This window comes from Cnephaeus nilssonii (assembly GCF_951640355.1).
Source record: "Cnephaeus nilssonii genome assembly, chromosome: 21".
Lineage (NCBI taxonomy): Eukaryota > Metazoa > Chordata > Mammalia > Chiroptera > Vespertilionidae > Cnephaeus > Cnephaeus nilssonii.
Genome location: NC_137092.1, coordinates 44,887,164 through 44,899,845, shown reverse-complemented (window position 1 = coordinate 44,899,845; position 12,682 = coordinate 44,887,164).

Here is a 12,682-nt window from a genome sequence, read left to right as displayed (position 1 = left end):
CCAAATCATTATCACCTGGGATCAATTAAGCCTGCCCACGTGGCCCCTCCCCCTTGGTGACGTCATCACATCCGGTTTAATGGCCTAACCAGGCTTCTTTCAAAATCGCCAACTCATTGTCCCGGAATAATAAATGTAACCAGTATCCAACTCGGTTCTATGTTCTTTGAACACGATTTCCTTCTCAGGAAACAATGTGTTACAGATATTCAGGCCCTTTATTCACGTATTCCTAGTGTTTGAAGCACTTTCTTAGATATTAACCTAGGTTATCATTGTGAATTTCCCGAGTTGGAGTCTCTCTCTTCCAGTGTCTCAAGCTTTTTCATTGTGAATTCTAATTTGGTAAAACAACATTTTTAAAAATATACCAGCACTTTCAACATTATTACCACTTGACAGTCTATCTTACCTTTCACAGCGCTTTGGATACAAATTCTCAGTATTTCAAAATTCAGTAGAGATGTTCGGGTTCTAAAAAGTATTCCAGGAGTTCCAGAGACACACTGCCATTCCCCTGGTCTGTTGTTTTGAGCAATGAGACTTTTCATTTTAACACGGGTGTCATACCGGCTTTTTAAAGGCACAGTAAAACATTACTTGGAACCCTAGCCTAACTAACATTTTTATTTCATAGTGTTCTCAATACTTTCATACTGTTCGATAGCTCTAAGAAAATGAGTTTTTCAGTGTTTCACCAAAACCTTTTCCCCAAAACGCCAACTCCTTTTGACGGGAAAAATAAATGTAAACAGTGTCACACTGGCTTCTCAGCTGTATGAACAAGATTTCCCAGTGACAAAATTGTGCTGTTCAGATATTCAGTCTACTGGAATATATATTCCTATTGTGTGAAGCACATTTCTAAATATTTCCCTAGTCTGGAGACGTAAGTTCTGAGTGCTACACACCAAATTGTCGAGTGATTGAAGCTCATTCATTGTGAATAGTCAACATTACTACACTGTGACCGTCAGCCTGTTGCTAACCCTCTAACCCAAACCCTAAACCTAGCCCACACCTGAGCCTGAACCCTACCTAGCCCAAAACCTTATCTTAACCCTAACCATGAACAGAGCCCCAATTCTCTAACCCTAATACCAGAACTAATCTCGATGACGTCATCACTCCCAGCTGGTCCCCTGGCCAAATCATTATCACCTGGGATCAATTAAGCCTGCCCACGTGGCCCCTCCCCCTTGATGACGTCATCACATCCGGTTTAATGGCCTAACCAGGCTTCTTTCAAAATGGCCAACTCATTGTCCCGGAATAATAAATGTAACCAGTATCCAACTCGGTTCTATGTTCTTTGAACACGATTTCCTTGTCAGGAAACAATGTGTTACAGATATTAAGGCCCTTTATTCACGTATTCCTAGTGTTTGAAGCACTTTCTTAGATATTATCCTAGGTTATCATCGTGAATTTCCCGAGTTGGAGTCTCTCTCTTCCAGTGTCTCAAGCTTTTTCATTGTGAATTTTAATTTGGTAAAACAACCTTTTTTACAAATATACCAGCACTTTCAACATTATTACCACTTGACAGTCTATCCTACCTTTCACAGCGCTTTGGATACAAATTCTCAGTATTTCAAAATTCAGTAGAGATGTTCGGGTTCTAAAACGTATTCCAGGAGTTCTAGAGACACTCTGCCATTCCCCTGGTCTGTTGTTTTGAGCAATGAGACTTTCATTTGAACACGGGTGTCATACCGGCTTTTTAAAGGCACAGTAAAACATTACTTGGAACCCTAGCCTAACTAACATTTTTATTTCATAGTGTTCTCAATACTTTCATACTGTTCGATAGCTCTAGGAAAATGAGTTTTTCAGTGTTTCACCAAAACCTTTTCCCGAAAACGCCAACTCCTTTTGACGGGAAAAATAAATGTAAACAGTGTCACACTGGCTTCTCAGCTGTTTGAACAAGATTTCCCAGTGACAAAATTGTGCTGTTCAGATATTCAGTCTACTGGAATATATATTCCTATTGTGTGAAGCACATTTCTAAATATTTCCCTAGTCTGGAGTCATAAGTTCTGAGTGCTACACACCAAATTGTCGAGTGATTGAAGCTCATTCATTGTGAATAGCCAACATTACTACACTGTGACCGTCAGCCTGTCCCTAACCCTCTAACCCAAACCCTAAACCTAGCCCATACCTGAGCCTGAACCCTACCTAGCCCAAAACCTTATCCTAACCCTAACCATGAACAGAGCCCCAATTCTCTAACCCTAATACCAGAACTAATCTCCATGACGTCATCACTCCCAGCTTGTCCCCTGGCCAAATCATTATCACCTGGGATCAATTAAGCCTGCCCACGTGGCCCCTCTCTCTTGGTGACGTCATCACATCCGGTTTAATGGCCTAACCAGGCTTCTTTCAAAATCGCCAACTCATTGTCCCGGAATAATAAATGTAACCAGTATCCAACTCGGTTCTATGTTCTTTGAACACGATTTCCTTCTCAGGAAACAATGTGTTACAGATATTAAGGCCCTTTATTCACGTATTCCTAGTGTTTGAAGCACTTTCTTAGATATTAACCTAGGTTATCATTGTGAATTTCCCGAGTTGGAGTCTCTCTCTTCCAGTGTCTCAAACTTTTTCATTGTGAATTCTAATTTGGTAAAACAACCTTTTTTACAAATATACCAGCACTTTCAACATTATTACCACTTGACAGTCTATCTTACCTTTCACAGCGCTTTGGATACACATTCTCAGTATTTCAAAATTCAGTAGAGATTTTCGGGTTCTAAAAAGTATTCCAGGAGTTCCAGAGACACACTGCCATTCCCCTGGTCTGTTGTTTTGAGCAATGAGACTTTTCATTTTAACACGGGTGTCATACCGGCTTTTTAAAGGCACAGTAAAACATTACTTGGAACCCTAGCCTAACTAACATTTTTATTTCATAGTGTTCTCAATACTTTCATACTGTTCGATAGCTCTAGGAAAATGAGTTTTTCAGTGTTTCACCAAAACCTTTTCCCGAAAACGCCAACTCCTTTTGACGGGAAAAATAAATGTAAACAGTGTCACACTCGCTTCTCAGCTGTTTGAACAAGATTTCCCAGTGACAAAATTGTGCTGTTCAGATATTCAGTCTATTGGAATATGTATTCCTATTGTGTGAAGCACATTTCTAAATATTTCCCTAGTCTGGAGTCATAAGTACTGAGTGCTACACACCAAATTGTCCAGTGATTGAAGCTCATTCATTGTGAATAGCCAACATTACTACACTGTGACCTTAACCCTGTCCCTAACCCTCTAACCCAAACCCTAAACCTAGCCCACACCTGAGCCTGAACCCTACCTAGCCCAAAACCTTATCCTAACCCTAACCATGAACAGAGCCCCAATTCTCTAACCCTAATACCAGAACTAATCTCGATGATGTCATCACTCCCAGCTGGTCCCCTGGCCAAATCATTATCACCTGGGATCAATTAAGCCTGCCCACGTGGCCCCTCCCCCTTGGTGACGTCATCACATCCGGTTTAATGGCCTAACCAGGCTTCTTTCAAAATCGCCAACTCATTGTCCCGGAATAATAAATGTAACCAGTATCCATCTCGGTTCTATGTTCTTTGAACACGATTTCCTTCTCAGGAAACAATGTGTTACAGATATTCAGGCCCTTTATTCACGTATTCCTAGTGTTTGAAGCACTTTCTTAGATATTAACCTAGGTTATCATTGTGAATTTCCCGAGTTGGAGTCTCTCTCTTCCAGTGTCTCAAGCTTTTTCATTGTGAATTCTAATTTGGTAAAACAACATTTTTAAAAATATACCAGCACTTTCAACATTATTACCACTTGACAGTCTATCGTACCTTTCACAGCGCTTTGGATACAAATTCTCAGTATTTCAAAATTCAGTAGAGATGTTCGGGTTCTAAAAAGTATTCCAGGAGTTCCAGAGACACACTGCCATTCCCCTGGTCTGTTGTTTTGAGCAATGAGACTTTTCATTTGAACACGGGTGTCATACCGGCTTTTTAAAGGCACAGTAAAACATTACTTGGAACCCTAGCCTAACTAACATTTTTATTTCATAGTGTTCTCAATACTTTCATACTGTTCGATAGCTCTAAGAAAATGAGTTTTTCAGTGTTTCACCAAAACCTTTTCCCCAAAACGCCAACTCCTTTTGACGGGAAAAATAAATGTAAACAGTGTCACACTGGCTTCTCAGCTGTATGAACAAGATTTCCCAGTGAAAAAATTGTGCTGTTCAGATATTCAGTCTACTGGAATATATATTCCTATTGTGTGAAGCACATTTCTAAATATTTCCCTAGTCTGGAGACGTAAGTTCTGAGTGCTACACACCAAATTGTCGAGTGATTGAAGCTCATTCATTGTGAATAGTCAACATTACTACACTGTGACCGTCAGCCTGTTGCTAACCCTCTAACCCAAACCCTAAACCTAGCCCACACCTGAGCCTGAACCCTACCTAGCCCAAAACCTTATCCTAACCCTAACCATGAACAGAGACCCAATTCTCTAACCCTAATACCAGAACTAATCTCGATGACGTCATCACTCCCAGCTGGTCCCCTGGCCAAATCATTATCACCTGGGATCAATTAAGCCTGCCCACGTGGCCCCTCCCCCTTGATGACGTCATCACATCCGGTTTAATGGCCTAACCAGGCTTCTTTCAAAATGGCCAACTCATTGTCCCGGAATAATAAATGTAACCAGTATCCAACTCGGTTCTATGTTCTTTGAACACGATTTCCTTGTCAGGAAACAATGTGTTACAGATATTAAGGCCCTTTATTCACGTATTCCTAGTGTTTGAAGCACTTTCTTAGATATTAACCTAGGTTATCATCGTGAATTTCCCGAGTTGGAGTCTCTCTCTTCCAGTGTCTCAAGCTTTTTCATTGTGAATTTTAATTTGGTAAAACAACCTTTTTTACAAATATACCAGCACTTTCAACATTATTACCACTTGACAGTCTATCCTACCTTTCACAGCGCATTGGATACAAATTCTCAGTATTTCAAAATTCAGTAGAGATGTTCGGGTTCTAAAACGTATTCCAGGAGTTCTAGAGACACTCTGCCATTCCCCTGGTCTGTTGTTTTGAGCAATGAGACTTTCATTTGAACACGGGTGTCATACCGGCTTTTTAAAGGCACAGTAAAACATTACTTGGAACCCTAGCCTAACTAACATTTTTATTTCATAGTGTTCTCAATACTTTCATATTGTTCGATAGCTCTAGGAAAATGAGTTTTTCAGTGTTTCACCAAAACCTTTTCCCGAAAACACCAACTCCTTTTGACGGGAAAAATAAATGTAAACAGTGTCACACTGGCTTCTCAGCTGTTTGAACAAGATTTCCCAGTGATAAAATTGTGCTGTTCAGATATTCAGTCTACTGGAATATATATTCCTATTGTGTGAAGCACATTTCTAAATATTTCCCTAGTCTGGAGTCATAAGTTCTGAGTGCTACACACCAAATTGTCGAGTGATTGAAGCTCATTCATTGTGAATAGCCAACATTACTACACTGTGACCGTCAGCCTGTCCCTAACCCTCTAACCCAAACCCTAAACCTAGCCCATACCTGAGCCTGAACCCTACCTAGCCCAAAACCTTATCCTAACCCTAACCATGAACAGAGCCCCAATTCTCTAACCCTAATACCAGAACTAATCTCCATGACGTCATCACTCCCAGCTTGTCCCCTGGCCAAATCATTATCACCTGGGATCAATTAAGCCTGCCCACGTGGCCCCTCTCTCTTGGTGACGTCATCACATCCGGTTTAATGGCCTAACCAGGCTTCTTTCAAAATCGCCAACTCATTGTCCCGGAATAATAAATGTAACCAGTATCCAACTCGGTTCTATGTTCTTTGAACACGATTTCCTTCTCAGGAAACAATGTGTTACAGATATTAAGGCCCTTTATTCACGTATTCCTAGTGTTTGAAGCACTTTCTTAGATATTAACCTAGGTTATCATTGTGAATTTCCCGAGTTGGAGTCTCTCTCTTCCAGTGTCTCAAACTTTTTCATTGTGAATTCTAATTTGGTAAAACAACCTTTTTTACAAATATACCAGCACTTTCAACATTATTACCACTTGACAGTCTATCTTACCTTTCACAGCGCTTTGGATACACATTCTCAGTATTTCAAAATTCAGTAGAGATTTTCGGGTTCTAAAAAGTATTCCAGGAGTTCCAGAGACACACTGCCATTCCCCTGGTCTGTTGTTTTGAGCAATGAGACTTTTCATTTTAACACGGGTGTCATACCGGCTTTTTAAAGGCACAGTAAAACATTACTTGGAACCCTAGCCTAACTAACATTTTTATTTCATAGTGTTCTCAATACTTTCATACTGTTCGATAGCTCTAGGAAAATGAGTTTTTCAGTGTTTCACCAAAACCTTTTCCCGAAAACGCCAACTGCTTTTGACGGGAAAAATAAATGTAAACAGTGTCACACTCGCTTCTCAGCTGTTTGAACAAGATTTCCCAGTGACAAAATTGTGCTGTTCAGATATTCAGTCTATTGGAATATGTATTCCTATTGTGTGAAGCACATTTCTAAATATTTCCCTAGTCTGGAGTCATAAGTACTGAGTGCTACACACCAAATTGTCCAGTGATTGAAGCTCATTCATTGTGAATAGCCAACATTACTACACTGTGACCTTAACCCTGTCCCTAACCCTCTAACCCAAACCCTAAACCTAGCCCACACCTGAGCCTGAACCCTACCTAGCCCAAAACCTTATCCTAACCCTAACCATGAACAGAGCCCCAATTCTCTAACCCTAATACCAGAACTAATCTCAATGATGTCATCACTCCCAGCTGGTCCCCTGGCCAAATCATTATCACCTGGGATCAATTAAGCCTGCCCACGTGGCCCCTCCCCCTTGGTGACGTCATCACATCCGGTTTAATGGCCTAACCAGGCTTCTTTCAAAATCGCCAACTCATTGTCCCGGAATAATAAATGTAACCAGTATCCAACTCGGTTCTATGTTCTTTGAACACGATTTCCTTCTCAGGAAACAATGTGTTACAGATATTAAGGCCCTTTATTCACGTATTCCTAGTGTTTGAAGCACTTTCTTAGATATTAACCTAGGTTATCATTGTGAATTTCCCGAGTTGGAGTCTCTCTCTTCAAGTGTCTCAAGCTTTTTCATTGTGAATTCTAATTTGGTAAAACAACATTTTTAAAAATATACCAGCACTTTCAACATTATTACCACTTGACAGTCTATCTTACCTTTCACAGCGCTTTGGATACAAATTCTCAGTATTTCAAAATTCAGTAGAGATGTTCGGGTTCTAAAAAGTATTCCAGGAGTTCCAGAGACACACTGCCATTCCCCTGGTCTGTTGTTTTGAGCAATGAGACTTTTCATTTTAACACGGGTGTCATACCGGCTTTTTAAAGGCACAGTAAAACATTACTTGGAACCCTAGCCTAACTAACATTTTTATTTCATAGTGTTCTCAATACTTTCATACTGTTCGATAGCTCTAAGAAAATGAGTTTTTCAGTGTTTCACCAAAACCTTTTCCCCAAAACGCCAACTCCTTTTGACGGGAAAAATAAATGTAAACAGTGTCACACTGGCTTCTCAGCTGTATGAACAAGATTTCCCAGTGACAAAATTGTGCTGTTCAGATATTCAGTCTACTGGAATATATATTCCTATTGTGTGAAGCACATTTCTAAATATTTCCCTAGTCTGGAGACGTAAGTTCTGAGTGCTACACACCAAATTGTCGAGTGATTGAAGCTCATTCATTGTGAATAGTCAACATTACTACACTGTGACCGTCAGCCTGTTGCTAACCCTCTAACCCAAACCCTAAACCTAGCCCACACCTGAGCCTGAACCCTACCTAGCCCAAAACCTTATCCTAACCCTAACCATGAACAGAGCCCCAATTCTCTAACCCTAATACCAGAACTAATCTCGATGACGTCATCACTCCCAGCTGGTCCCCTGGCCAAATCATTATCACCTGGGATCAATTAAGCCTGCCCACGTGGCCCCTCCCCCTTGATGACGTCATCACATCCGGTTTAATGGCCTAACCAGGCTTCTTTCAAAATGGCCAACTCATTGTCCCGGAATAATAAATGTAACCAGTATCCAACTCGGTTCTATGTTCTTTGAACACGATTTCCTTGTCAGGAAACAATGTGTTACAGATATTAAGGCCCTTTATTCACGTATTCCTAGTGTTTGAAGCACTTTCTTAGATATTATCCTAGGTTATCATCGTGAATTTCCCGAGTTGGAGTCTCTCTCTTCCAGTGTCTCAAGCTTTTTCATTGTGAATTTTAATTTGGTAAAACAACCTTTTTTACAAATATACCAGCACTTTCAACATTATTACCACTTGACAGTCTATCCTACCTTTCACAGCGCTTTGGATACAAATTCTCAGTATTTCAAAATTCAGTAGAGATGTTCGGGTTCTAAAACGTATTCCAGGAGTTCTAGAGACACTCTGCCATTCCCCTGGTCTGTTGTTTTGAGCAATGAGACTTTCATTTGAACACGGGTGTCATACCGGCTTTTTAAAGGCACAGTAAAACATTACTTGGAACCCTAGCCTAACTAACATTTTTATTTCATAGTGTTCTCAATACTTTCATAATGTTCGATAGCTCTAGGAAAATGAGTTTTTCAGTGTTTCACCAAAACCTTTTCCCGAAAACGCCAACTCCTTTTGACGGGAAAAATAAATGTAAACAGTGTCACACTGGCTTCTCAGCTGTTTGAACAAGATTTCCCAGTGACAAAATTGTGCTGTTCAGATATTCAGTCTACTGGAATATATATTCCTATTGTGTGAAGCACATTTCTAAATATTTCCCTAGTCAGGAGTCATAAGTTCTGAGTGCTACACACCAAATTGTCGAGTGATTGAAGCTCATTCATTGTGAATAGCCAACATTACTACACTGTGACCGTCAGCCTGTCCCTAACCCTCTAACCCAAACCCTAAACCTAGCCCACACCTGAGCCTGAACCCTACCTAGCCCAAAACCTTATCCTAACCCTAACCATGAACAGAGACCCAATTCTCTAACCCTAATACCAGAACTAATCTCGATGACGTCATCACTCCCAGCTGGTCCCCTGGCCAAATCATTATCACCTGGGATCAATTAAGCCTGCCCACGTGGCCCCTCCCCCTTGATGACGTCATCACATCCGGTTTAATGGCCTAACCAGGCTTCTTTCAAAATGGCCAACTCATTGTCCCGGAATAATAAATGTAACCAGTATCCAACTCGGTTCTATGTTCTTTGAACACGATTTCCTTGTCAGGAAACAATGTGTTACAGATATTAAGGCCCTTTATTCACGTATTCCTAGTGTTTGAAGCACTTTCTTAGATATTATCCTAGGTTATCATCGTGAATTTCCCGAGTTGGAGTCTCTCTCTTCCAGTGTCTCAAGCTTTTTCATTGTGAATTTTAATTTGGTAAAACAACCTTTTTTACAAATATACCAGCACTTTCAACATTATTACCACTTGACAGTCTATCCTACCTTTCACAGCGCTTTGGATACAAATTCTCAGTATTTCAAAATTCAGTAGAGATGTTCGGGTTCTAAAACGTATTCCAGGAGTTCTAGAGACACTCTGCCATTCCCCTGGTCTGTTGTTTTGAGCAATGAGACTTTCATTTGAACACGGGTGTCATACCGGCTTTTTAAAGGCACAGTAAAACATTACTTGGAACCCTAGCCTAACTAACATTTTTATTTCATAGTGTTCTCAATACTTTCATAATGTTCGATAGCTCTAGGAAAATGAGTTTTTCAGTGTTTCACCAAAACCTTTTCCCGAAAACGCCAACTCCTTTTGACGGGAAAAATAAATGTAAACAGTGTCACACTGGCTTCTCAGCTGTTTGAACAAGATTTCCCAGTGACAAAATTGTGCTGTTCAGATATTCAGTCTACTGGAATATATATTCCTATTGTGTGAAGCACATTTCTAAATATTTCCCTAGTCTGGAGTCATAAGTTCTGAGTGCTACACACCAAATTGTCGAGTGATTGAAGCTCATTCATTGTGAATAGCCAACATTACTACACTGTGACCGTCAGCCTGTCCCTAACCCTCTAACCCAAACCCTAAACCTAGCCCACACCTGAGCCTGAACCCTACCTAGCCCAAAACCTTATCCTAACCCTAACCATGAACAGAGACCCAATTCTCTAACCCTAATACCAGAACTAATCTCGATGACGTCATCACTCAAGCTGGTCCCCTGGCCAAATCATTATCACCTGGGATCAATTAAGCCTGCCCACGTGGCCCCTCCCCCTTGATGACGTCATCACATCCGGTTTAATGGCCTAACCAGGCTTCTTTCAAAATGGCCAACTCATTGTCCCGGAATAATAAATGTAACCAGTATCCAACTCGGTTCTATGTTCTTTGAACACGATTTCCTTGTCAGGAAACAATGTGTTACAGATATTAAGGCCCTTTATTCACGTATTCCTAGTGTTTGAAGCACTTTCTTAGATATTAACCTAGGTTATCATCGTGAATTTCCCGAGTTGGAGTCTCTCTCTTCCAGTGTCTCAAGCTTTTTCATTGTGAATTTTAATTTGGTAAAACAACCTTTTTTACAAATATACCAGCACTTTCAACATTATTACCACTTGACAGTCTATCCTACCTTTCACAGCGCATTGGATACAAATTCTCAGTATTTCAAAATTCAGTAGAGATGTTCGGGTTCTAAAACGTATTCCAGGAGTTCTAGAGACACTCTGCCATTCCCCTGGTCTGTTGTTTTGAGCAATGAGACTTTCATTTGAACTCGGGTGTCATACCGGCTTTTTAAAGGCACAGTAAAACATTACTTGGAACCCTAGCCTAACTAACATTTTTATTTCATAGTGTTCTCAATACTTTCATATTGTTCGATAGCTCTAGGAAAATGAGTTTTTCAGTGTTTCACCAAAACCTTTTCCCGAAAACGCCAACTCCTTTTGACGGGAAAAATAAATGTAAACAGTGTCACACTGGCTTCTCAGCTGTTTGAACAAGATTTCCCAGTGACAAAATTGTGCTGTTCAGATATTCAGTCTACTGGAATATATATTCCTATTGTGTGAAGCACATTTCTAAATATTTCCCTAGTCTGGAGTCATAAGTTCTGAGTGCTACACACCAAATTGTCGAGTGATTGAAGCTCATTCATTGTGAATAGCCAACATTACTACACTGTGACCGTCAGCCTGTCCCTAACCCTCTAACTCAAACCCTAAACCTAGCCCATACCTGAGCCTGAACCCTACCTAGCCCAAAACCTTATCCTAACCCTAACCATGAACAGAGCCCCAATTCTCTAACCCTAATACCAGAACTAATCTCCATGACGTCATCACTCCCAGCTTGTCCCCTGGCCAAATCATTATCACCTGGGATCAATTAAGCCTGCCCACGTGGCCCCTCTCTCTTGGTGACGTCATCACATCCGGTTTAATGGCCTAACCAGGCTTCTTTCAAAATCGCCAACTCATTGTCCCGGAATAATAAATGTAACCAGTATCCAACTCGGTTCTATGTTCTTTGAACACGATTTCCTTCTCAGGAAACAATGTGTTACAGATATTAAGGCCCTTTATTCACGTATTCCTAGTGTTTGAAGCACTTTCTTAGATATTAACCTAGGTTATCATTGTGAATTTCCCGAGTTGGAGTCTCTCTCTTCCAGTGTCTCAAACTTTTTCATTGTGAATTCTAATTTGGTAAAACAACCTTTTTTACAAATATACCAGCACTTTCAACATTATTACCACTTGTCAGTCTATCCTACCTTTCACAGCGCTTTGGATACAAATTCTCAGTATTTCAAAATTCAGTAGAGATGTTCGGGTTCTAAAAAGTATTCCAGGAGTTCCAGAGACACACTGCCATTCCCCTGGTCTGTTGTTTTGAGCAATGAGACTTTTCATTTTAACACGGGTGTCATACCGGCTTTTTAAAGGCACAGTAAAACATTACTTGGAACCCTAGCCTAACTAACATTTTTATTTCATAGTGTTCTCAATACTTTCATACTGTTCGATAGCTCTAGGAAAATGAGTTTTTCAGTGTTTCACCAAAACCTTTTCCCCAAAACGCCAACTCCTTTTGACGGGAAAAATAAATGTAAACAGTGTCACACTCGCTTCTCAGCTGTTTGAACAAGATTTCCCAGTGACAAAATTGTGCTGTTCAGATATTCAGTCTATTGGAATATGTATTCCTATTGTGTGAAGCACATTTCTAAATATTTCCCTAGTCTGGAGTCATAAGTACTGAGTGCTACACACCAAATTGTCCAGTGATTGAAGCTCATTCATTGTGAATAGCCAACATTACTACACTGTGACCTTAACCCTGTCCCTAACCCTCTAACCCAAACCCTAAACCTAGCCCACACCTGAGCCTGAACCCTACCTAGCCCCAAACCTTATCCTAACCCTAACCATGAACAGAGCCCCAATTCTCTAACCCTAATACCAGAACTAATCTCGATGACGTCATCACTCCCAGCTGGTCCCCTGGCCAAATCATTATCACCTGGGATTAATTAAGCCTGCCCACGTGGCCCCTCCCCCTTGGTGACGTCATCACATCCG